This window comes from Passer domesticus, chromosome 16 (genome assembly GCF_036417665.1).
Source record: "Passer domesticus isolate bPasDom1 chromosome 16, bPasDom1.hap1, whole genome shotgun sequence".
Taxonomy (NCBI): Eukaryota; Metazoa; Chordata; class Aves; order Passeriformes; family Passeridae; genus Passer; species Passer domesticus.
The window spans coordinates 9,869,828-9,895,255 of NC_087489.1; the positions used below are offsets into that span (position 1 = coordinate 9,869,828).

General features: G+C 43.2%; 1 long non-coding RNA gene across 4 annotated transcripts in view; it reads left to right on the top strand.

Moving 5' to 3' along the window:
• The window catches only part of LOC135282183 (uncharacterized), a 120,084-nt gene extending 96,997 nt beyond the window's left edge, over positions 1–23,087 (top strand). For 2 of the 4 annotated variants that reach the window (XR_010348475.1, XR_010348477.1), the window contains exons 3-4: positions 16,504–17,502; positions 20,573–23,087. This is a non-coding gene — a long non-coding RNA (uncharacterized LOC135282183). The remainder of the gene's footprint in view (positions 1–16,503; positions 17,503–20,572) is intronic. The other 2 variants (XR_010348476.1, XR_010348478.1) reach the window with 2 other exon arrangements.
• The last annotated feature ends 2,341 nt before the right edge of the window (positions 23,088–25,428 follow it).

Sequence of the window (25,428 nt, forward strand, 5' to 3'; positions counted from 1 at the left end):
TTTCAATCTCCTACAGGTACCATGGCCTGGCCACCTTACAGGGATTCTCCCATGGAAAAGAGTGTGAAATGGGACTTCTGGGAGAGCAGGGGTCATTTTGGGAAGACAGGGCAAGAACAACTGTGTGTGTGGGCTGGTAACACGCTCTGTGTCCAGGCAGGGAAATGGAAAGGTTACAAAAGGGGGGATCTGCTGCCTGGAGACGCCTTGAGCTTCTACACTGGAGAGCATCAACCCTGTGAGCGCTGAAAGGAGGAACACGGAGGAGGAAGAAGAGGGTCTGAGGCACTGGAAGATTTTTATTCTGTGGGATATACCTGGCTACATCCTTTCCTCACCTTTGAAATTTGCAACCTCTGAATTTCAGCTCTGGTATTTGCTGTCAGGAGGCCATCATGTTCCTGCTCTGCTATAAGGCCCTCTGCGTTATATTGGCAATAGCATTTGATTGTTGCACTTTGATATCACTGAATAGGTAATCAGACCACTCTTTATTTTAGCCCGAGGATATGCCTTTGATTTGTAGAGGTTGGCCATTTCTTATCTGAGTTTGAAAATGGGATTATTTAAATGTGTATTGATGTTTTTCATGTGGTCTAACTGTGCAGTTCAACATGGTAATTCAACTCGTAGCTATAGCAGATTGTTATCTAATCTGATAAGATATGAACAGCACAAAGCCAAGATGATGAAACAATCGGGATTGTTGACTCACTGGGGTCCTGCTAAATCCAGTCTGCTTTCATACTTAATTATCCTGTCAAGTTCCTGGAATCTGAGCTCCTCCAGCACTGCGATGGAGAACAGTGGTAGTGACACCACTTGGTGAATACATAAGTTGATCGAAATAATTTCAGCAGATACAATGGCTATTTATGCCTCAACTGTGATATGAAAAGCTACTGATTCAAATACCCTAGACTGCAAAATTGTCCCTCTTAGCATTTCTAGGTTCACTGAAGGCTGTTATTAAAGGCCTCTGGAAGTTAATGTTTTTGTAACATGAGCTGCTGCCTGACTGTCTCATACCAGAGGGGGACAAGAACAAATGAGAATTAAGCCCTCCTAATTTTCTCCCTAAACTAGTATTTACCAGCTCCCTGCACAATACACTGTACCTGACCCTGAAAACTTTGCTGGACACCTACAGCCCATCCCCCCTGATGTTGCTTACATCATATTTTATTCCAATTGTGAATGCAACTTCTATTAAAAGATAATTAAGCTGTAATTATTAGACATAAAACAAAAATTTTAAAGGGTCCCTCCACTGCTTGAAAATAACTCATATTTTCACTTTTTTTCTTGATCATCTGTAGGAGTAATCACGAGAGTAAGGTTTGTGTCACAAGAGGTAATGACAGAGGTAATGATGTCTACAGCAGATTAAGCCAGGTATTTCAGGTATTCAAGAAAAGAAGCATTGAGGTTCAAACAGAAGTAGCTAAAATATTTTAATGGCCTGAATTGAAATCATACTCCGGTAAATTTTACAAGAGTCTTGTCTTTGCTGTTAATTTGAGGTCAGCAGTTTGCTCTTGGTCAGTATTTAGCTCTAGAGCAATCTGGTGATGAAGGAGACCTGCTGCTGATGATGATTTTAGTAGTCAGAGAAGAAAAAAAGGGCCCCTAAGCAGCCACAGAAATCCCAAAGATCAAAATGCTACTGTGTCAAGCCTCTCCTGCTGATTAACTCACTGGCAGGTTCACTTGTGGATGTATCTGGAGCAATCATTAAGAGCTTTGTCACGATGTAGAGCAGCCAGTCAAGCATCCTTGTATTTAAAATCAACACTAAAAAATATCCAGATATTGAAAGATGCTGCTTTATCTACCCAGTGTGTTTTAAAGTGAGAGCCACTGCTTTGGCTAAAAGCATTGCCAACTGTGGGGCTCAGTGATTCAGCCCAGAGCCATTAACCTCCCCTTTGAGAAGCTGCACCAGGTGAAAATCCTGGAATTTCAGAGCTCTGAGCACCTCACCATGAAGGGCCCCAGCTCTGGACTGTGAAAACTTCAGGCCATAAGTGGTACAGGAGCCTCAATCCACTAGACTTCCATGTTGGTCCTCTTGAAAATTGTAGCTATTATGTTTAAATTAATTATGCTCTTTTCTGTCCAAATTGTAGAGTGCTGTGTGGTAGAGCCTTGCCCAGCCCCAGTGCACGAGGTGACTGGAGGCCCTGCCCTGAGCTTTTAGAAAGGCTGTAATCAGCATGGAAAGGAAAGACCAGCTGTTGTTTGAAAATGTTACTGCTAAAGGTCTCCTTTAAGCTGGTGTCTTTAGGAAAGCCTGTATCTCTTATATAAATCAATGAACAAAAGTGCTACTTTTCTGCTTTTATTCCTTCCCTGTGGTGAGGATCTGTGCCTTTTGGAGGCTTTCAGAGGTGGGTTTGAGCCTGCTTTCCCACTCAGACCCCTTCCTAACTCCAGCTGTACCATTTCTCCAGCTTTCTTATCCTGTGAACAAGACAATCCTTTCCCAAACTCTGCTGCCGACCATCTCCCTCCCACCTCCTCCTCCTCAGTCCAACTTCATCCCTGCCCTGAGAGACCCCACAAGTGAAAGAGGTGGAATAGAGCCGAGCCAGCCTCATGGGAAAAATAAATGGAGATTGATCAATAACTTCTCTGCAAAAAAAAAATGGGATGATGGTAAGCCTCCATGCCTGAGCACACACTGTGTGGCCACCCCTTGTGCTTGGGACCGTCACCAGGGGTGTGAGCCCAGTTTTTTGTTTGTCCATCGAGCTGTGACTGCCCTCAACACCACAGACAGACAGACAGACAGACAGCAGAGCAGACTGATGCTGCAGCAGAGAGTGTTCTCTCCACACTGACTCCAGGGATCACAGCCTAAAACCCCTGGTCACATGCAGGTTTATGATAAGAGCTGGAGCTGGGTGAGCAAAGGTCTGTGAAGGAATGGAGTTAGAGCTGTGTTTTCCTCTGCTTGTCCTCATTCTCAGAGTTCCAAATCCAGGGGTCGGGCAGGGTAGGATGCAAGTCCATAAATGTTTTTCTGATGTACCAGAACTCTGTAAGCTCATCCCCCTGGAGCATCCCTCCATCCCTTACACTTTCCAGCATGCAGAGCATCCCACCTCAGGGTCCACATTAGTGTTTGGGCTGAGCAAACCTCACCCATTTAGGAGATTGTTGAGTATTTATTTCCCTTTTTGAAAATATAAACCCTCTCCTCACGGGATTCATCTTTGAGAGCTCCTTTGTGTGGCTGCTGCCTCCCAGAGCTGCTGTCACGTTTTCCCTGTGCATGTGGGCCTGGTGGTGACCCCCATTCCCAGCCACACCTGGGCTTACTGATGAGGTTCAGAATGCCTTAAAATAGGTTAATTTGTAGGAAAGTGACAGAAATAAATTGCTGGCACTTTTATGTGCTGATAAGTTTAACCTTTTTTTTCCCCCCAAGCAGCTAAATTGCCAATCATCCGGAAACACACTGGAGTTCACCCATTACATAAAGGAAGCTGTTAGTCTCATTTAAAACAATATTGACCTTTTTCCTGTCCTTTCCATTTTGACTAAATTACAGGGTACATTTTTTGAAATGTGGCTTTTGTCTGACTTTAACCAGGTGACCCTGATTTTTCCTCCATTTTTTTTTCTACCTTACAGCTTTCAACCTTTCCTTTCTACTTCTAACAGAGTTCTTAGTTTAACCACTGAGATTTTTAAATCCAGAGATATTTAAAAAAATAGAGTTTGCATGATATAGATATTTTCCGGTTACAAAAACCTACACCTGGAAACTAAAAAAGCTGAGCTGGTGCACCCTGAAATGCCTGGTGTGGGACTAACAGGGAGCATTATGAAAATTATTGCAAAGCGTGTCTGTTCTTCCAAATTCAGATCACTGTGTGTGAGCTTTCTGTTCCATTCAAAATTAATTGCAGATGCAACATTACCAATATATTGTCTTCTGAGAGCAAAAACATTCCTGCTAGCAACAAATTGGGCTTTTTTTTCTTTGTTTTTCTCTTTAAATCAGGCTATGAGCACGTGTGGTTCCTTGTAAAAACCAACGTAACTCGTTCTGAGAGGGTTTATTTCCTGCACAGAAATGTTTTTTAGTTCATTTGGGGCCTTGGGCTGAGCCTCCAATGGTAGCTTCTGAGGACATCGGAGTGAATACCAGAATACAAGAGTGGAGCTCGAGTAGTTTTTCTTGTACCCAATCCTCTGATAGCAGTGTGGCCTCACAGATATATTCTATTATGTTTCCTTCATTATTTCCTGAAGCAATCCAAAGAGACAAAGGCTCCCTGCTCTGTCCTCCTTCCCAGCCAGTGCCCACTGGCCACTTGACATCAACAGCATTTCCATAGACTGAGCTGAAGCCCCAGCTGGGGTAAATCCCTGTATCTCCCTTACAACAGATGATGGAGGCTTACTTCCATCAGCTGAGGATCTGAACCATCCTCATGTACGTCCATGAATGCGCTTGTGGCATTTGTTTCTTGTATTAATTTTTCCTATATAAAGCCTAAAAATATTCCCATGTACGTTCTGCTGGCTCTTGGCTCACACAGAAATGTGTCTTGTAATGCCAAACTGAAATTAATACAGGCATTTTTTGTAATTCAGATGTATGCTGGTTCTTTATATTATTTTTTCTGAATCATTGAGATGTGAGGTTTTTTCCCAAGTTGGTCCCATTTTAATAGTTCCAGTGTTTTTGGAGGAATCCTGACTTGGAGGAAGCTTTAGGATTCCCTGGCAAGGGAAGCATTTGTGCTTCCGTTAAACTTAGAATATAAAGGCCTCTTGTGTGGAGAATTTATCCCAGAGGTTTGATGCCACAACACTGAGAGGCCAAAGAGAACACATCTTCCAGCTTTAACCCCATCTCTTCAATATTTGATTAATCTGAATCAGTGACATTGAAAATGGCTTGAAATATTTAATCATCTAAGAGACATTCAGAGACTAAAGTGCCTTTGAAATCGCCCTGCCAACAGAGAAAATAATTTCTTCAATTGCTTTCTGGTACAATGTTCAACCCATCTGGGAAAATATTTGGGTTGCATTGCTAGCATTTGATTGACTCTCCTGCCAACACCAAAATTTTAATGAGCTACAAAAGGACAAAATATTCCAACCACCATCTCTGTGTTCCGTGACGAGGCCTTGGGAGGAGGGGGAGATGCTTTGCACTCGTTTGCAGGTGTGGCTGTGGCTGTGGTGCCTACGTGGGCTGCAGGCAAATAAATTCCTGGGGTTAAGTGGAGTGTGCTCCTGCAGCCCAAACCCTCCTCAAACCACAGGAGCATTGCATCTTCCCTTTGGGCTGGCAGATCTGTCAAGATGCTGCCTTGCCAAAAGTTTGGGGATTTTATTTCATTCTAGTGATGCTGCTGGAGCAATTTCTTATCTTTTGGTTCTCCTTTAGAGCACAGGATCCAAAGATACCTTTAGAAGCAGACAGGGCACTGATGTGCACAGTGAACTTGCAGAAATGAAATCATCCTGCCTGCTGTACACAGCCTTGAGGCTGGTTTTACTCTGCATTGCTATGTGCCTCCGCGTAAAATTGCCCCGCACAATTATCCAATCTCATGGCAACTATTCAGTTTGCAAAGCAAAAATAATCATGTGATTACCCTGCAATTAGCTGATAGTTACTAATCAATTACATCTGCAGAGTTTGCCTTCCATTGAGGAGGTGTGTGGTGGTGGTTTATGGGTGAGACTCTGTGCCTGCCCCGAGCTCTTCACAGAGCTCCACTTTGGTTTGCTCCATGGCTGAGCAGGTGCTGGGGCTGGAGGGAGGAAAATGGGACTGAACTCTCTGGGTTTAGTGGCAGGAGTCACACCACAGTGTTGGCAGGGTCTGGGTAGGGTGGGCACCATGTCGTTCACACTGGCTGCAAAAATGTGTTTGAATGAAGCCAGAGTAAAGAAAGCAAATGCATTCCCAAAACCTTTGGATATTCCTGTTGCCTTCTCTAGGCTTAGCACAGCCAGGCTGCTTCATTCACTTCATCACCCTGCAGAAAAAAACAAGCACAAAGCAATATACATCCCACAGGTACTTATTTACCTCCATATTCCTGGAGGGATGAACATTACAGTCTATACATGGGCAAAAAGGAAATTTTCATATGTCCATTGGCAGTGCAGGTTTGCTTTTCCAACATGTGGCTGGAAACAAGGGATTGGGATACCTGTCACCTTCCCACCCAGCAACGCTGTCCAGGACTGGAATATTTGGAATTGGTGAGAAAAGAAGATTAGCAAATAGCTAATAATTAGCCCTTTGAATGGCCACAAAAATCTGAGTCCTTCATCTCTGGGCATGCACCCACACAAAACTCTCACAGAGCATCTGTAGCTGTAGCTGGAATGTTCATTCAGTGCATGGAAAAAGGGATGATTTTGCAATATAAGGAGTAGTGCTGGGAAAACTGAAGGGAGAAGTGAAGCTACTGGCAGGTTTGAAGAGCAGTTTGATAAATATTTCTGCTGTGAAAGAAGGAAGTGAGACATGACAAGAATAGAGATGTGTCCATGAGAAGTTAGGCAGGAATTTAAGGGGAAGGCTGAAAAGCTTGAACTTGATGCTGCTGGGGAGAAGCTTATTTTTGACAGAGAAGGAAGGAAAGAGTGAAAATACTGTGAAAGAGAGAGAGGGATAAACCCTGAGGCTGTAAATCAGGAAGAGCCATGCTCGAGGGAGCAAGGGGAGGGAGGCTTAAGGCCCTTTGGGCAGAAAGATGTGTAGTCGGGTGCAGAAACATGTCACCTGCCCAGCCAGTCGTGAAGCCTGGCATGACTGCACTGTGGTCCCACTGCCCTGATCCTGGGTGGCTGCTGCCAACTCCAAGGACCACGGTCCAGCTGGGACAAGGTGGGAAGCGGGGCTGGATGCATACACACCTGCACAGCGCGGGAGGAATCCATCCTCCCCGCCAGCACCGCTCTCCCTCCCTCTCCATCACCCCAAACTCCTATTAAGAAAGATCCCGACAACACCATTAAAACGTCCTGCGTCGATTGCAGATTCATTGTTCTCTAAAAGCTAATCCAGGCTCGGGTAAACACAATGGCCCCTTTTCCCCCAGCCTGACGTTTCATTTACACAAGAGCTCGAGCCGCCGCACCGGCGCAGCCGTCAAGCATTGATTGTGCTATTCAGCAGGATGGCTCAATAATTACAGCCCCGGATCTCCAAACCCCACCAAAGAGCAGGCTTACCACCGCTAGCCTTTGTTGCTAATTGTCCTTCAGGATACTTGAGATGAATTACTGTGGCTTACATTTTCCTGGTTTTCCTTTCCTTTTCTATTGGGTTAATATAAAGAGAAATCTTTCCACTTAGCGGGGCTGAACGGATCAGACAAGTGTAGCATTGACTGTTGACAGCACTTCATAAGAAAACCCTCTGACTGCAAACTGTCTCATTGATATGTTCAACTTGACACACAGGATTGATTTTTGATTGTTTTACAAAGCTCTCCTGCGCATGTTTTCATTATCAAGGCTGGGCAGTTTTCATACCAACACTTGGAAAATCTTAGAGCTGTTAATATAACTTGACATCATCTATACTGCATCTAATTGTAACAAGTAACCTGGCAAATTAAGCTTCTTTCACCAAAGCTCTCCAGCATGGACTGCAGCCCTGATTATTCTTTCAGTTTGTTTTGTTTGGGGGTGCATGAAACAGCAACAACATTATTTCAGTTCAAAGTTTTTAATCCTACTTGTTGTGAAGACAGAATTAGGGCTGGAAGTTTTAAATTCAAGACAGTGAAGTGCCATCAGCACTGAATCTGTGCACACTCCCAGCATCTTCACCAGGAACTGGATCAGCTCCCGTGAAGATTGTGCTGGGCTGCACCTCTGGAGGGAAAGGACATGGGACATGGTCAAACATTCCCCACACAAGGATTGGTGTCTATCCTTCATTTATTAACTCTGGGCTCCCTAACTATTCCTTCCCCATGTCTCCAGGCTCTGATCCACCCTTCCACTTTCCCTTCTTCCTCTAACTGTGCTACTTCCTCTCAAGCCTCCCTGATCCTCCAGAAACCCCAGAAAGGAGCTGGGATGTTTCTTTCTCTTTCCCATACAGTCACTGCACCCCTGCAGATGGGAGTCTTTGTACAGCAGTGGCCTGTACAGCTACCCCTGAAATTTGGGAGGAACTTCCCTCTCTCCTAGAGCAGATTGAAGCCATGGGTTAAGGTGGAGTCCCGTGATGCTGGGGGTAGCAGGCCCACATAGGGAATAAGCTCCTTCTGCCAGCCCTGTTTAGCTGTTACCCTTCAGAAAATACCCTGCCTGCACTGCCTTTGCCTTTCTTTAATGCCATAAGTGAAAAGGAGGAAAGAAACTGTCTAAGCTGAGCTTTAGAAGCAGGACCCCACAGTCCATATGCAGAACTGCTGCTGGTTTTCCTCCCGTGTCCCTGTCATCCGTGTGCACAGCCGGTGGGATCACCCACTCAGGAGCTCAGCAGCACTCACTGACCAGGCAGCCTAGATTTCACAAGATTGTCCTTTTTTTTCTCCAGACACAGGGGAATAAAATAATTTTCCATCACTGCCCCTTCCCCTTCTTTTCCCCAACAAGTGAGCATTTACTATTCCTCGGTGCTATGCATCATTTTTCCGAGCCCGCAGTGCAATTACCTCAGTTACCATCAGCTTGGCAGGGGCTGGGAATTTCCACTCCTGAACAAATGCCCATCTTGGTTTTCTTTTTATAAAAAACAAGGCCCTAAATAGTGTGTAAGCACTTTCCTGTGGCTGTGCACCCTCTTCATAACCCTTCCACTCGAACAAAGTGATTGTCTGAACTGAAATCGTTTCACTGAGATGATTAAATTAGTTCCTACATGTCAGAGACGTACAGAGGTCTTGACATTTATATTTGGGTATTAGAGTCTGACATTCAAATGTATTCCTGTTTAAAAACAGTGTAATTTTAAAAGTAGCATAAAATCCATTAATGTAATAAGGAGAGATGGTGATGCTTTAATTTGTGTGGGGTGGTGCAAAATTTTCCTTTCCAGGGGCTGCAGCAAGGCCAGAGCTCTGTTGGCTGGGCTGGTGTAGGCAGGGGGGATGTGCTCCCCTAGCCCCCCCAGACACACCAAAACCCCAAATACTACACCCATGGAATCCAGGATAAAGTCAACCATGTGCTGAGATGTCTCTAACCACAGTGGGGTTGTTTTGACAGAATACAATCCACTATTTTTTCCTGCAGCTTGAAGAACACCTGTGGCTGGGATGTCAAACTAACAACAGGTCATATCTCCAAAAAGGCAAAACAAACAATTAATCCTGTCCTCAGGGATCCCAGCAAGTGAAAAGTGATAACACCTATGCAGGCACTTTGTCCCAAATTCACCCTGTAAACAGAAACTGACCTAACATTAAGTTCTGTATTGTTGATGGTGATGCTTAGGCTGTGAGTTGGCACAATTTTGGTATTTAGGAACCAAAATTAGATGATTTTTAAGTTTTTGGCCCAATAGTACACTTCTTTAACAAATTTATTGAAGAATCCAAATCTCAGTGTTTTATCATGTCTTGGATACCCAAGCAGAGCCTCTTTTGCCTTGAAAAAGAATTTTTAACACAAGCAGCATTGCCACTTTTCAATGTTATTTAGAATGAGTGAATGCAAATGACATTATTCAATTTGCAGAAGCAGTTTCATTCATGAGGTGACATTAACATCTGGTACCTAAAGGAAACATTCTTCACCAACTGAAATAAACAAAAAGTCTGATTGATAAACTCCTGACAGCAAATCCCCCACTACGCCAGCAGCAAAGCAGCCCAGCATTTTCATCCTTTTTCATCAAAACAAAACTCTGTGTTGGGATAATCGTGTTTTTCCCTGGATGTTCCTCAAATGCAGCGGGGAAAGAGAGCTCAAAGGTCTGAGCTGGAGCATAAGTACAGAAATGAGCGTGGCTGCATTTTCTGTCCTGTGCCTGCACATATTTATTATTCTCATCTGCAATATTGATGACCACGGACCGCTCTGGCTGCACATGCGTCTTCCTGCCCTTCCCCTGACTTGCGCAGCTGAAAAACGCTGGCATTTTTTTATTGCTGTTTTCTCTTTCAGCAATGAGCAAAATGCCCCGTGTTAATGGCAGTTTGTTTTCCCAAGTGAAAAAGAAAAAGAACAAAAATAATAAAACTGGTATAGGGATTGGGGCAGGCCTCTGCCTTCAACAGCAGCCAGGGCTGAGGGACATTGTTCTGGCTGTTAGGAGCAAGTCAGAACAGGGGAAAATATCCTAATTTCAGGATTTTTTTATGCAGGGGCACCCTCATTTTAAAGCAACAGGATAAAACAGCATTCGGGATGAAGATTAGGCTTCAGAATAGTGAAAATTGCTCACACAGCTCGGATGGCAGGTATCTCTATTTTGGAAAAACAACTCCTCGTTAATGGGTAAAAATGAGCACAATTAGTGTGGATATACATTTGTATATATGGGTGCATGTACATATACATAATACATCCTTATTTATTATGCACTGCTGGGGTGTGTGTGTGAGCGTGTGTATGTATGATAAGGATAATGAGATATAACAAAAATGAGGGGACAATTAGCCTGATCTTTTGTAACCCAGCTCAGCTGGGTAAATTATCATTTTGAGCAGTCTGAAAACAGAAAACTAAGCATAGTAGATGATAGGGAGGCATATTTTAAAAAAAGAATTAAAGAATAAAATGCACAGAGACAGAATGCCATGTTTTGTTATGTCATTCCCTGCCTGCCTTTCTTCATGAGAGAGATTTCAACTGAAATACAAAGACTCTACTTTTAAATAAACCATGAAAATTGAAAATAAGCTTCCTTGTTAAAATATATATCTGTATTTCCATTTCCTCTCTCTTTTTTTTTTAAAGTAACGCAGTACTGTGAAACGATACCAAAAAAAGAAAATAAATAAATAAAAGGAGGGCATTAGGTATTAGGATTCCAAACGGGATAGTACATCTTTAATGATACATATGATAATTAAAGAATACAATAAACACAATTAGCATATGTTTTAAACAGTTTATTAGTGAAGCTTACCATAAAATCAGAATATATAGAGCTCCAGGGTTTGTTGGGATAACAGCTTCTAATCCTTAGAGTCATAAAATCCCTGGCTTGGAAGAAATGGGCATCTTTAAAATGATTGAATCAGCAGGCCTCGAGTGAAAACACACAAATTAGCAAACTCCAGCAGTTGGGCACCGCGCGAGGCTGCGGCGCTCGGAGGTGAAGTCACCGCTGCCACTGCCCCGGCAGCTCTGATGGAGCTCAGCGGGGATGCGGGGATGCGGTGGACATCGAGGAGATAATGACTTTAACTCCTTCCAGACCACGGATAGCCAAAAAACCCACTAAAATAATAATGATAACAATGATAATGATGATAATAATGATAATAATGATAGTAGTAGTGATTGTAATATTAATAATAAATAATAATATCAATAAATTCTAGTTTATTCTGCAAGTAGTCATCACGGGGAGAAAGGGAGAATGAATAAGTGATGGGTATGAAGGAGATCACGGGCTCGCAGGGAACAGGGGGGTGCTGGCTTTGGGCTGCCCTCCCTCCTTCCCTCTCTCCCTCCCAGCTCTCAGCGTTCCCGCAAGGCAGAGTGCAGGGTGACAAAGGGGACAGAGGGTGGGTGGCCCCCACCCAGGGGGTGCGGGAGAGCTGGGGCCCAGGGGAGTCACTGCGGGAATTGCTGGGAGCTTAAAACTTGAATAATTCTGTTCTCCCAGTCTGGACAGGGCTCTGGGCACTCTCACACAGCCCACAAACACTCCTGGCAGCTGCACTTTGCATCTCCTGCTCTTGCCTTTTTTGCCTTCCAATTCCCCCTTTATTCCTTCCTTCTAACTTCAGTTGGGTTGGCTTTTTTTCTGCTAATGATTAACTTATAAGCTCTTTTCCTTCATCTCCCTACTGTAGAGATAATTTCTTGCATCCTTTGTTATTTGTTTGTTTGTTTGGAGGGGGCGAGGATGAGTGTAATCCCGCAGTTGGGAAATTTCAGGTTTCTTTCAAGCAGCAGGGAAGGCTTTGGATGAGAGTCGGTGTGGGCTGAAAGGAATGAAGCTCTGCAGAATTGTTTTTTTGAAGAAAAGGGGCAAATTGTCAACTTTGTAATGACTCCTCATCAGTTGTGATGACTTCCCCGCTCTGCAGCAAAGGAGAATAGCAGTCAAGCAATGTTTGAACACATTCTTATGGGGAAATTGGGGTGTTTGGATCATGAAATTAGATCTGAAGACAGCCAAACATCTCAATTAAAATGGAAGTTTCGCTCAAATGAAGGCATTTCTCATTTGCTCAGCTCCTGGTCTTATCTGAACCAGCTTTTCCTGCTGCATGGCAGAACTGGGGTGCACAGTGCTGCTCTGCATCAGAGAGCTGCCTGCTAATTTGGGTGTGAATGCTGAAAACCCTTGGCATGCATGGGGACAGCACATTGCTTTATGTTTATCCCATGCTTGGAATTTATGTTCACATTATTTTCCAAAACTTCTGCCTGGACCTCAAGTCCAGGAGGAGGAAATGCTTTGTTATAGAAATGCCAATGCACCATGTAAGCCACACTTTACCCCAGATATTTGTCTATTTGTCTAGTTTTGCCCCATATAAGCCTAAAGACAAAAGGAGCAAGCTGGAGGAGAAATGAAGGTCCAAAAAGATGAAGTGACTTTGCCAAGGTCAAACAGCAGGATGGTGGTGAAGGCAGGAATATAAACATGAATTATATTGTCACTCTGCTAGAAAAAGAGGTTGAAATGCAGCTCATTTTTTTGCTGTAGTTTAGACCCAGCTTGACGTATTTGACCTCTATTCAGCTGGCCAAGGTCCAGGGAAACAAATATGAAAAATAGGATTTTCTGTCTACTCTGGGGAAAGACATGAAGGTAAACAAAAGTGTGTCAGGGGTTAACTCCACTGCACTGGAGTTTAAGCAAACCAAGGGCTGAGTCAGGGTCTGGTTAACTGGTTTTTCTATTGACTTCATTGGTTTTGAGTTACATTGAAAGGGATAAAGAAATTTGGCCCAGGGACTGGGGAGGAGGGGAGGGAATGCAGCAGCAGCAGCAGCAGCTATTTGCTGCTGTAGTGTTCCCCCACTGCCACTTCTGCCCCAGTCCATCACTGGCAGTGCCTGACAGACACCAGACTCAGCAGTGGCTGCAGGTCCACTCCCAACACCTGAGTTTTAGCTCCATCTCCAGTTTTCACCAGAGGAATTCAGCGTCCCATGGAGCTTTCACAGCAGACTGACAGGGAAGAGCAGAGAAAGAGCTGCTTGGGACTTGGCTCAGCCTGTAAAACCCTCACTTGGGCTGGCCCTTACCTGCAGGAAGGTTGTGCAGACCTCCTGCTCCTTCTGGGGAGGAGTTCACCGCCTGGGAGGTGTAAGGATGTGTTCCACTCTCTGATCAAGGGCTGTAAAACCGCTGGCCCACAGGTGTTGCATGATCCGTGTGCCAGACACGACTGGAGTGGAGCTGGTGGCACTGGAGGGACCTGACTCTGCTCCCTTTGGGCCACTTGCCCACCCACATTCCCTGTCATGGGCACTGGGGTGACACTGCCACACTCAGCTCCACAACATCCTCCAGGAACAGGCAGGAAGAATTAATCTGGATCAAAATCAGAAATAGAATTCAGTGTTGGCTGCCACTCTCTGCTCTTGCCACGATAGAGAAAGCCATGGCATTTTATAAAACTTGAGAATTTAGGGAAAATATTTTAAATAAGGAAGTGTGCACTGCTCTCTTTATCATCCAGGTGTAAGCACTAAACCACTTTATTTAACCACGTGGCACAAGCATTTTTGCATTTTGAATATAAGGTCAATTTAGCATATGCAGAATATTTTCCTGTTCACTTTCCATTAGCATTTTACATTTATTAGTGAGAAACTCAGAAATAGTGGATACTGAATTCAGCTAAAAAACAATTCTACACTGAATATTTAACAAAGACATGACTTTAAACTCTGTTAGTTATTTTTATAGGTATTCTAAAAATAATACCATAGAGTTTATTACCTAACCCATATCACACAGAATTTGACATTTGGATGTTGAGGGCTCATGTGTATGTTAAAACAGTGAGAAAATATGCACAGAAAAATTTCAAGGCTTCTGTAAAATAAAAATAAAACCCCCAGAAATTTTATTATGTGACCCAACTACACTGCAAATTGAAAAATTGACAGAGGTGGGCAGTCTGAACACCAGCATTCATCAGCTTGGATCCTCTGCACAGGCTCTTAGGATGCTCTATCACAGATTAATGTCTCTCAGCAAAGAACCTGCTATAAAAAAAAACAAGGCACGCAGCTGATAAAATTAATGAAACAAATCATTGTTGTAAAGCATTTGGTGAGGTGTGAATTTGAAAACTAGTTTCCTAATATTTGTAAAATAAACAGAAATTAATATCCATTAATAGTATCATAATGATCTTAACTGAGAATGTTGAACTGTTGCCTGTTTTGTTCTTTTCGACTGCAGCATCTCACTGCAACTGTTTTTGTGGCTGGGGAATAATCTGCTTGTGTATTCTGTAATGATACAAGAAATAAAACTCAATAGGAAGAATAAAATCTGAATTCCCTTCTCAGCAAAGCGTAATTCCACAATCCATATATTTTTGGTAGCTTGCCTATATAAGGTGCAGAGCTTTATTTCCTGGACCATTTTCACTGCCACCTCGAGTTGGGCTCACAGCAGGAAGCAATTCTCCTTCATACAAAACACTTTACCCCAAATCTTAAAATGGCATTGGGTGATCCTAAATTTCCTAAAGCCTTGGGGGGTGATGCAGCTGCCATGGTGGCCTCCCTATGGGACAGTCCCTTCTCATAGCCTTTCCTACCAAGAATAAGGGGTTTCAGATCTTCATATGTCTATGCAGAGCTACCTTCCAAGCCAGCTAAAATGTGAAAAATGCAACATTTTCCATGATAAATAGTTTGTTAATATTTCTGCAGATAATGCAGTAGCTTGCTGGTGAAACTAGGCACTGTGTGGACTGAAGGTAAAATACCAGTACCACACAAAGTGAAACCATGGAAAGAAAAAAGGGAATTTATTATCTTAATCAGAAGAGCAATACCACACAGGTTCACATCCCGATAGTTTCATATTAAGTCATTCACCAAATGCAAACAACCTGGTGCCAATGCGTGAAGGGACAAGGGGGTTCAGACACTCAAAAGACAGGACAGACCCATCCCGTTCCCAGTGCCAAAATTACAGAGCAGCAGATTTATCACGAGGAAGAATCAGCAGCAAGATGGGAGAGTTTTAGCTTTGGCTTCCATGCTCTCCTCTGCAGTTTGCTCGGTCCCACGTTAGTGTTTGCACGCCTGCCCACACAGGGAGGGAACATATGTTTTGGATGGGATCCTCTCTTTGAAAATGTGTTTTTGAAGCAAAAACAAATGTTAAACATTCTCTTAGCAAATACCTCCTTTTAAAAGCCTTTCCTCGTCTATCTCATGCAGACATGAGTTAGTGTCTGTCCACCACATCACCATTAATGGTTGTGCAAAGTGTCCAGCAGGTCCACTCCGGAGGGACTGGAATTTATGGGGATAACTGACTTTTCACCCCATTGGCTCAGCAACCTCATTAATTTGGCCTCAATCAAAATATTTCATCCAACCTGAAAAAAAAAAACCCCAACATGTTTTATCTCAATATTTCTCAGCCACTTCTATTACTGCTACCAAGATTTTAGACGTCGTTTTGAGATAAAAAACCTCTGAAACATTTCGTTTTGGAAGTGTGGAAGCAAAACTTTTTTTAGCCCCTCTTCCAGCCTGCCACGTTGCCATATTTACCACGGTGCTAACAGTTGTCAGAGATTATCTGGCTGAGTCACAGCTTTTATGGGCTCCACTCCGGTCCTAGAGACGCGAAGCAGCTCCTCTGCAGCCCAAGGTTTATGTTGGCATAAGCCAGATCAGAATTCGCCCTTCTGTTTACCATTTAGCTGAATCACCCCATCACAGACCAACTGTCATCTGTCACTCCATACTTTTAATGGTACATTGCACTGATGTTGTCTATTTTTTCCATGTCCCAGCAGCCCTGTCACTCTGGTACGTGCTAATCTCTTCTTCCAGGCTTCTGTTGGATCTCTTAATGACGGTGCCGCTTCAATTTAGGGTTTTTGGTTTTGTTTTTTAATTTAAAAAAGAGAAAAAATTATAAGAGAGGCTTCAGGGAGCTGGAGGCAGAATCAGATTTGCCCTGTAACTCAGGCTGCAGTCTAAACAGACCTTAGGCTTTTGGAAGTGCCCCCCAGGATGTGTTTTATCCATCCAGTCCCAGGCATGGCATTATCTGGGGAGAAGAGGAGGAACCCCCTCTGCACCACCAGGGCACGGCCGCAGCTCTCCGACGAAGTTCATAGCAGAGAATTAATTAATCTTTAAATTGCAATCTCTTCCTCGTGCCAGGGCCTCTCTGCAGCTCCGTGCTCCTACAGCCAATGGACCAGAAATCTTTTCCAAGTGCTTGGCTTCCTTGGGGCCCCGGTGGTGACAGAGCCTGGCTGCTGATGAACCCGTGTGGTGACAAGGGATGCGTGTCCCCTGCAACATGAATCACGTATCCTTTCAGTGTTGTGACAAACAAAGCAAGGAGAGAAATGCCTTGCAAAATGCAGTTTGGCTGTGGGAGGAAATGCCCACCCCAGGCAATAAGAAATATTTCAGTGTATTAAGATTATTCCCTGTTTTTCCCAGAGGTGCATGTGGGAGTGGAGGGGATTAAAGCTACAATAATCTTCTTTGAGTTTTACATTTGTATGACGTTAGATTGGTCAGCTAATAATTTTAGCCTGTTATTATTATTATTTTTGCAAACACCTAGGAAAAGATTCTGAGGTTTTCTCGTGGCCTTTCCAAAATGACCTGCATGTATGTGAAACAAGCAGTAACACCAAACAATTAATTTAGTGTGAAGTAGCACTTAAACATTGCAGGCAGTGGTTGTGGAAATGAACATTTTTGGGGATCCCCACTTTTTTTGTGTGGGCAAAGGTTTTTCTCCCTGCAAAATGCAAGTTAACAATTCACTGTTCTGGTGAGTCCAAGTCCCACGTGCAAATTCTTTCACTGCTTTGATTGCTGAATGTCTGCAACATGGAGTGTGCAGAACTTGTAGAGGTCCATCTGGTAAGGGAAATAATCCTGTGTCAGTGCAAAATATGTTTCTCTGTGTGTGTATTTCTCTGTGCTCCTTCTTTGTCATGATTCCTCGGTTTAATTTAAATACATGTTTCACTTCTCTCCATATTTCAGGTTTATTGCAGAGTATGAAAATCAGGAAGCTTTTTGTTCACTTCATACATCTCTTCCAACAAAGCCAGACATCCGAACCCGGCACAGACTCCAGAGTGATTATTGTTACACATGATCTATGGAGCAGATAAATTACAGCTTGATTTTTATAAGGTATATTGAGCCTGCAGGCTTCAGCAGAAACAAAAACAAAACAAAACTCAAAACCTTGGTTTAACTAGTAATTTGAGGAAATATGACAAACCTGACATGGAAGTCACAGAGCAAATAAATATGCACATCCATCATTTTGTAAAATAATGCCTTTGCTAGAGAGACCTCTGCTTGCTGCAGTCTGCAGTGTAAAATTTCTTCATGGTTTACTGGCCTCAGATCCTGCTACACAGAGAATCAAGTTAGCTATAGTTGAAAGAAACAATTCTGTGTAAGAAAAACAGTGTTGTGCAGAAAAATAGTGCACATATCAATCATGTGAGTGAAAACTAAGTTGGTTTTAGGATATATTATAATATTCTTGGAATGTCTAGAGGGTTTTTTTTTTATTCACTGGCTAAAATGATTGGAGAATCATTGCCTTTATTTTGAAATAGTCTAGTTCCTAGAAATAGAATCACCCAGTGGTTATTGCAGATAGAAAATCCTACTTCATACAAACCACAACAAAAGGCAGTTTCAGAGTCATCTTCTGAGCACAATAGTTTTGTTGGTGCACTGGAAAGGAATAACACACACAATTCTCCCTTCAGGAACTGGCTTTTGGTACCAACTCTTTTTTTGTAGCTTGCCAGTAGCTGGAAGGTTTTGTGTGAAACTAAAGAACACCATCAGTGCCCTTTGCATGAGATCTGCCTCTCAGACTGTCCCCTCCCTGCAGATTCAGGAGCTGCAGTTTTCCCTGAGCTGGAGGTCACAACACAGCAAAAAGCACCTCTCAAAGAGGAGGCTGTGGTTTGGGCACTGACAGGGATGTCGCCTTTGACACCTGGAGGAGGGTTTTACTCAGAGTTTAGGGGTTAAATCCAACAATTTATGTCAAACTGCTTCTGGATAAAGCACAAAACAAAGCCAAAATGCTCCAATCCTAAAGAAGTGTCTTTGTCAAAGCCACAACTCTTTTCATGCTCCATTCCTGCTCCAGCATGTCCTTAGAGTTTTCTCCATTTCCAGGGATGCTTCTTGAAGAGGCAGGATGGAGAGGAGCCAGGTCACCACCACACAACCATGCAAAATACACAACACACAGAGAAGGAGATGCTGCCCCAGGCAAAGATGTGGGTCTGGGGAAGGTAGTACAAGAACTGGATCTGTGCTCTGTCTCCACTTTCAGAGAAATTCCAGTGCCTGGAAGACAGTGGAAGAGCCTTTGTGTGCAAGTTCCCAATGGGTCAGATGTACAAACCACAAACTGAGTGGCTCAGTGGCACCAGAACTGCTGTCAATCTGAGGATACACAGAATTACTGCTGTGGGTATCAGAGAGCTCTAACACCACAGCTGGAGTGCCAAAAAGGGAAGATCAATAGATCCAATAGGTCTTGAAACAGATCAGGAAGAAAGGCTGAAGTCCCTTTTGAAGTGTTGATCTGACCCTTGGAATCCGGCTCGGAAGTCTGCAGGAAAGTGTCTAAACTGGACCAGGAATCTCCATCTTCCACCCTTAACCACAAGGTTGTCCTAAATGCACAGCAAAGACAATGGTCAGAAAAATAAACCTGAGTTTGACCTCTTCAGCAGCTGTTTTAGTCTGATCTTGTAGGTTTTGGTACCTAGATATGAGCCTGTCTTGGTCTGATCCTTCAGTTCTTGGCCATGCAAACCTTACTTGGATCATAGTTTATGTGAAGGCTCCATCACCTGCTTCACTGTGCTTTCCAAGCTGCACCTTGCAGTTTAAAAGCCAAGTGCACGTTCACTACCCTTAGCATTGCAAAGCCAAAATGACTGGTTTGTGCTTCATCCATAAAATTGCCAGCTAAATATTCATTCTGGAGTCATTACTCCAGGTATTTGTCAAGGAAGATGTACAAAGCAGCCAGAACATGTTTAGCATTTCATGTACCAGGCTGAGCTGCAGGAGTGACAGGTTGAAAAATCTTGTTTGGACTCATAGACTGAAACCGTTTAATATAGAAGTCACTGGTGGACTATAAATATGGAAAGCCAGTGTGCCACATTTTTATAGAATCCCCATTCTGCATGTCTTTTAAACATATTGAAACTTCAGAGAAGCTGTAGAAGTTAAACTCACCGATTTTTGCTTCAAATATCTGCAGTTCTTCAATGGGGGAACCTTCAGAAGCTCAAATGCCTGCAAAAAATACACTTTATTTGAATGTGCACTTAGATTAACTGATCCCACAAAAGCCAACTCTGTTCATTTAGGCCAGGAATTACCCAATTTGCTCACATAATCTCAGCAATTACATGTTCATCTTTTTTTAAATATCAGACCTATGGTGTGATTTACGTGGTATGTGATCTTTTAACTTAACCTCAAAGATATTAATCTTTATTAAAGGGTATGAGAGGCAAAGAGGGGGAACAGAAGCTGGTGACAGATACTCTGACAGTGAGGAAAAGTCATTTATAAAGTGAACATCAGTAAACATTAGGAGTGACATATTGATATCAGCAGCCAGGAAATGGCTGGCCGAGCTTGGATGAGGTATTACACCTTAAATTGTGGCAACCATATTTTTTTCCCAAGGTTGATATTTTATATTTTTTAAAGAGAAATTTACTATTATGCCTTCTGCTTCCCCTATGGTAAAATGCCAGAAATTTGACTGAGATTTACTTAAAGTGACAGCAATGCCCCATTTTGTCCAAGAAAGATGATCACTAAATGTCACGTCTATCTACTCTCATGTGGATCACTTATTTGACATGTCTCAGCTACATAGCAGTTTGCAGCATGTTTCCTGGTGCTCTGAGGCAGTCTGGAATCTTTGTGGTGAAAACCTGAGCTGGCCAAAGGCAGCTCATTAAAATAAATAAATAATGTGGTTGGGATTCCATTGCAAGGGTATCAGGCCAGAAAAAGGCATAAAAAGCCCTCACAAAACCAGACCAAGAGCGTATGCTCCTAGTCAGGCTGCCAGAAGGCCACGCTGGTGGAATGCTCTTGCCATCTCAGCTGAAGTAGAACAACAGCAAAAAGCAAACATTGGTGTTTAAATTCAGAAAATAACCTCGTACAATTTACTCTTTTATTTATTTTTCAGGAAATTTGAAAAACAGCACACTCTGAACCAGGGCAGAGTGTGGATTTTCCCATTTTGCTGCAGGACCCCACTTTGCTGAATTCCTGGAGGAAGAGATGCAAAACCCAGCTGGATGTGAGGGATCCATCAGCACGAGCTCCTGAGATGGGGAGCCCATTTAAATCTCCTTTGCTGAGCCTCAGATGTGACCCAAGCAAAGCAAAATGGAAAGCAAGGCAGAAAGGCTTTTTGCACAAAATGGAACAGTAGTCATGAATAATTAATGGATTTCTACCTTCTTTGCCATTTTAACTTGTCTTAATACTTATTGCCTTCCACTGCAGAAGTGTGTTTGTAGATTAACTCATGCATGTTTTGCAGCAGCAAGTCTAGAATTAAGGTGTGTGCTGGAGATGGAACCTCCCACCAGACCCAGCCTGATTCAGCAGTCTCCAGGAAATGCTCTTGCAGAGATCCAAGCTCTGGGAGCCTCTCAGCAAGGCCAAGAGCTCTTTTTCCCATTATCTTCTAAACATTTCTGCCAGTCCTGTCTAAATGCAGAAGTTAATAATCACAGAAAGGGCTTAAGATCTGAATGCAAGGACATAAATACATGTCATGAGAAGGACACACCTTTGGTTTGTTCCAGCACCACAGGTTCACAGATTACCATACATTTATTCATTTTGAGATGCAAACACTACAGCCATAAAATAGTGAGAATATGTAGTCCTGGCTTATCCTGTTGACTGCCCTGTGCTATCAGTGCAGTCATACCCTCAGTCAAGTGTGTTTCATCAGCCAATCTAAGGGAGGCTCTGTAAAACCCAAGTTTTTTCGCTCAGACTTTCCCTTTGATGCCCAGCTGCCAGGTCCCATGTGGGCACTCACCTCAGACACAGTTTAACTCCCAGAAAACCTGCAGGAGCAGCAAAACCAGCTCAAAATGCATCCTATGTAATAAGCAGGGTTGTTTTTTGGTTGGTTTTTTGCTTTTTTTTTTTAGTGTATGGTGGAAGATTAAAGCCATTCTAAATGAAAGAAGAGTGTGTAACAGGGTACAAGATTTCTAAATAGGTGGCACATGTCAGCAGGCATTACAAGAGTGTCTTTAGGTGAGCCTTTGATATCGACTGCTGAATAGTTCAGTCAGAGAGATGCAACCAAGCAAGAGTTTCACTGCCTTGATTTGTTTTCCAGCTAAAATAAATCTGAATAGAATAGACTTAAATTACCTGTGATTTTTCTGTCTTTAAAAGGACACATAAAAGCTCACGAGATCACTGCGCTCCCTGGGGAATAAAAAAAAAGGGAATGGGAAAAAGAAACCAGGAAAACCATGAAAGATTCATTTTAATGGAATCCAGGTTTGGCTGTTTCATATTTAATAATGTTTAATATTTCATTTACTACTGGGGACTCACCTTTTTCAGAAGAATGTAAGATTCAAGGCACTATTGTGCATTAAGATTTTATGTCTGACTGTAGCAATATTATAAGGGTTGGCATTGGAGCTGCTCAAGCCTTATGTAGAAAGCCTGGAAGCAACAAGGTTTCTTTCTTTTTTCCTACAGCCAAAATAGGATCTGAAGCCCCAGAAAGTGGTGGGGTAGAGCTGTGAATCCTAGCAACAGGCGGGGAAAGAACTGTACGTTTCCTCACGTCCTCCAAGTGTTGGTGCCTTCTGGTGCATCATTGACAGGAAGAGACAGAGACCATGGAAAGGCCCTCCTTGCTGATGCACCAAGAAAGGGCACATTTTTTTCCAGTAGGATGGGTGAGTTATTGCAGTTTGGGGGGGTAAACAAGCCAAGCAACCCCCCACAGTTCATGCTGTTGTTGCTGTTGCACTTTCCTTCGTCTGCCTTTTGGTGCAGGGTTGGTTTTTTTTTTCAATTTTTCTGTGCTCTTAGTCTTTTTTTAAGCCCTTCTCAGTGATAATGTGGGCTTTTCTTTTTAAGTGAATTATGAAAATTTGCACTCAAAAGTGTGAGCATAGGGTTCTGCCAGAAAAATCCATCATTCTGTGGCCTGCAATGAAATCATGGGTGATAAAAGCTACCACCCATGTTCAGCAGAAAGGGAACTGAAACCAGAGCACTTTTCCTGGAAGAAGAGGCTCCTGTTAAATATGCAGCAGTCTTGTCTTGCCAATATTAAACTAGCTTTTCTTCCTAAAGAGCCTGTCAATACAGTTTGACCTCTCTCTGTGGATGTTCTTCAGAGCCTGAAGCACTCAGATAATCTGAAACAGTTCCCCAGTTTCTTTCTTTCTCCTGGGAAGGTGGGTTTCAGTCAAAGAAAAAGTCACAGAACCTGACACAAAGAGCAAGGTGGGATTCCAGACTCCTTGGTCCCATCACTGTGTTCAGAAATGCACCATTTCCCAGCTGATGCCAGTTTTTCTGGGTTTGCCACCAGTTTTGCTCTTGGAAGAAGCTTGCAGACTCTTATGAACTTTGCCTGGATGGAAACGGTGGGAAGAGGGGCGTGGAGAAGAGCTGGGGTTGTGTAACATGGCCTGCTGCTTCTGTTAAAAGAATAAATTTGTCTAAAAGAATAAATTTGTGTAGCACTAGTGGGTTGTTGCCTTGGACTGGACCAGCTTCTGCAAAGGTGAAGCACAGCCCCAGACAGAATGTTGCAGCAGAAGAGAAGGATTTGGCTCCCAGCTCCCACAAGGAGGGTCCTACAAGCCTTTCTGCCTTTTGGAACATGTTCAAAATTCACCCCTTTCCTAGAGCAGCTCCCTTCAAAATTTTCTAAAAAGATTGCTTGCCAGGAGAGGGGAAGTTTCTTTTATTATTAGGGGTTTTTTTGCCGGCAATTTCAGTCTCAGACCTCATTGAAGGGCTCTGGCATTTGCATAACTTCCCACGGAAACTGAATCAATGTTTGACATCATGGAACAGAATCTCAGGCGTGATTTAGCATTAGTAAGCCACCAGTCATCAGCACACTGTCATTCCCCTATAGCTGACATCTTAATAGAGCCAGCCTCATGCACACACATGTTCACCAACAGCAAATTCTTCTGCTCTGGCCATGCAGGAGCTTTTCTTCTAACATGGGCTTGCACATATGAACATCCAAAAGACACTGGTCAAATATGATCAATTTTCAGGGCTCCAAATGCATTTTCCCTTTAGGTAGGAAGGCAATTTTAAGGCCTCTTAAATAATTGAAGATACTCCTGATACAATCAAAAGTCAAGCTCCCCAAGATGAAAATGTCTGGATGATGAATAAGTTAATGGAACTAAAATCCCAGTCGTGGCTGATTAGGGGACCAGGAGAGTTTATCAGAGATGGGAATGTACAAGTCCAGTCACAGCCTGACCTTGTAACGAATGAGAGCTGAAAAGCAATTAATTGAGAAATTATCAGGGAAAAGCGAAGTTGTATGGTTGGTTAGCTAAAGCAATATGTCAATGGGCCAGGGATTGATTTGCCTGGAATACCTCAAGGTCCCTGTTCTGATGATTCAGGACTTGAAGGAACTGGCCCGAGCCAAGCAATAAAAATAAAACAGGGTCAGGAGAGGGAGTCATCAGTCAGCACTGGGGATCATGTATTATTTAGCTGGTAGTTAAGGGAAATTATCAAACAGGAGCAGACTTTAAACCCAAGTTTTTTTCCCCGTGGGAGTGGAAATGAAGGCAGGGAAAAGAAAATGTTCCTTTTTACCAAGGCTCACTGTCCTCAGCTCACTGAGCTTGGGAGCTGGGTCCTGGGAGCAGGAGGGGCCAGGGCTGAGTGTTCACAGACAGGGATGATCAATTCCTGACAGTGGGCATCATTTATTGCTGAGCTATTTCCTCCCTTCCTGCTCCCACCTCCAGCAGACACCAGGACCTGCCCCAGGCCACCAAACTAACAGTGACCTTCTGCCCACTTGAACCTTGATTGCATCAACTCATCCACACATCAGCTTCCCACATCCTACACATTTGGGAAACTTGGTGGGACCACATTTTGTGCATGTTGATCTGAGCTGCAAAATGTGTCTGCAAACACAGTTCTGCTCCTTCAAAGAGTATAAAACACCTTGAATGAGACTGTATATCCTGGAGCTCAGGAGAGCAGCAAAGCAAATTAAAGCAGCAAAACAAATTATATATAAAGTCTTCTAGAAAGATCAGTGGGTTGGGTGAGAATAGCTGTGTCTTGTCTTGTGACAATTCACTAAATAACACTAAACTCTGTCTCTCCCTTGCGGAAGAAAGAAGAAAGCTCCCATAGAACCAGCCAGTACATGTTTGTGGCAGGATCAGGGCCTCAGACACAAACTCTTCCTTTTTGGGATAAAGATCCTGAGATGCTGCAGAAAAATTTTTTGTTAGAAACCTGCAGCTAGCTTTCCCATCAGGACAATACTTCAAGTTCTGTTTGGTTTTTTTTTGTTTGTTTGTTTTCTTATAGAAAGGCTTTCTAAATACTTCAGACTTGCTGTTGGGTCCTTTTTGTCATGTTTCCCACTAATCAAAATTACAAAGCTATGTTTTAGCTTGTTTCATTTCAATACATAATGCATACAAGAAACTCCACTATGTCACTGCAAATAGCCATTGCTCTTGCAAAAACAGGTTTCTAGATGGAAATTCCAACAGCAGCTGTGAGATAAAGGAACAGCTTTATCCCACTGCCTATGGACATATCTGAACACATTTCTGGGACTCACAGCATGTCACGCTCCATGTAATGCATTTTCCATTTGTCCTGACCTGAGAGCTTTGCATTCAAGGAGCAGATCCCCCAAGTGAATTCATCAGGAGGAATAATAACCAATGCACGAGCTCGGGCTGCTGGGCCAGCAGATCCATCCTGCAGCTGTCAGCGTGCTGAAATTCAGGGGGGCACAAATGCAGCCTCCTTTGA